Genomic DNA, 1,995 nt, shown 5'->3' with positions numbered 1-1,995 from the left:
ACTTTTGATGATTAACTTGATGGATTATATTTCAATTTGCATCTAGAAAGGATTGGAGTTCTTTGTTCTTGGTTTAGATCAGTTGTAGACGTAAAGGCAGAATTAATACTTGAACAAGTAACATGACTTTGATGGTTTTATTTCACTATTTTATGGTTGTCATATAATTTGTCAAGTAGTTTTATTAGAATAAAAATTTTGGTTCATTGCTATATTATCTGATCATAATTTCTAGGAATGAGAGAATGGTTGAGAGAAGATGAAAAGTGAAGTAAATTCATCACCAAATCAGTGGGTGAAAATTGCATCCCAAGTGTTTGTTTTATTGCTTCTTACAAGTTTAAGTCAACTTCTATACATTTCCTTTAAATCTCTTGATTCTTAGTAATTTTAGAAAAATAGATTCAGTTTTATTTTCAACTTTACTCGTGCTTGAACTACCCAACAATTTCACTCTTAATTCATTCCACACTCCCTTAGTAAATAGCCCCATTTAGGTGTCAATATAGTTAGTGGTTAACTTTTGAAATTTATTTCTCACTTCTTATTTTTTTGTTCATTGCTAGATAATTTAGTTTACTGTTTGCATATCATTTTAAAATTTCTTGTCACCACAAACGGTAATATGTTGTCTTGCGAATATGAAATATTTGCTAAATTCCCATTGTCCCTGTGAATTCGATCTTGGGATTTACCCTGGTATTACTTTGATAGCTGCTACGCTTGGAAGTCAAAATTAAAAGCTGATCAGCATATAATAACAGACTCGGGAGAAAAACTCTATTACGCGCTCAAGCTCGGATTCAAAGTCACCAACAACGAAGTCGAGTATGAGGCACTCTTGTCAGGTCTAACGATTGCCAGATCTTTGGGTGCAACTAAAGTTGAAGTAAAGGCTGACTCCCCGATAGTGGTGGGGCAGGTAACCAGACAATTCCTTACGAAAGGAGAAAATTTGAAAAAACTATCTCCAAAGGGTAGACAAAGAGCGGGATCTCTTCCAGTATTCTACCATCCATCAGATTTCGAGAGGAGAGAACCAAGAAGCATATCGGCTAGTTAAAGCTGCCTCAGGGCAAGAAAAATTCTCACTCCCAGATCACGTTGTGATTCGAACTATTGACGTGGTAGCAATAGGAATACGGGTGTCAACTATCGAGGTCCTACAACCCCCAGAATGGGCCACAAATATTTTAAAATTTCTTCAAGAGGGAGTCCTTCCGGATGATCAAGAAGAAGCCAGGAAAATCAGGAATCGAGCGACTCGGTTCACTTTGGTAGAGGGAGTTTTATACAAAAGAGGCTACGTCGAGCCTCTTTTGAGATGTATCTCCTCCGAACAAGCTCAGTACGTGCTAGCAGAAATACATGAAGGAGTTTGTGGGAATCATGCGAGTGGGAGGGCATTAGCAGCACGAACTACTCGAGCAGGGTACTATTGGCCTAACGCTCACAGGGATGCCGATGAGTTCGCCTGAAAGTGTCTCAAATGCTAGGATAACGCTCCCATTCCTCATTCCCGGAAAAACTCACTTTTGTCACTATCCCATGGCCTTTCGCGCAATGGGGATTGGATCTCATTGGCTCCTTACCTATAGGCAAAGGGGGAGTAAAGTTTGTTGTGGTGGTAGTAGACTATTTCACAAAGTGGGTGGAAGCAGAAGCTCTGGCAACGATAACGGCTTGGACAATTACAAATTTCCTTTGGAAATCTATAATTTGCCGCTTCGGAATTCCCCAAAGCTTCATCTTGGACAATGGGAGACAGTTCGATTGTGCTCATTATCGAGAGTGGTGCTCGGAGCTTAGAATCAAGACTAGGTACTCTTCTCTAGGACATCTCCAAGCCAACAGACAAGTAGAAGCGACCAACAAAACATTACTTAATATTTTGAAGAAGAAGCTAGGAAGCCAAAAGGGGGAATGGGCTGAAGAATTCCTGAGCACTTTGTGGGCATACTGAACGTCAGTAAGAACCCCAACAGGCGAGACTCC

Source organism: Juglans regia, chromosome 5, assembly GCF_001411555.2.
Source record: "Juglans regia cultivar Chandler chromosome 5, Walnut 2.0, whole genome shotgun sequence".
NCBI lineage: Eukaryota > Viridiplantae > Streptophyta > Magnoliopsida > Fagales > Juglandaceae > Juglans > Juglans regia.
This window is presented reverse-complemented; position numbering follows the sequence as displayed.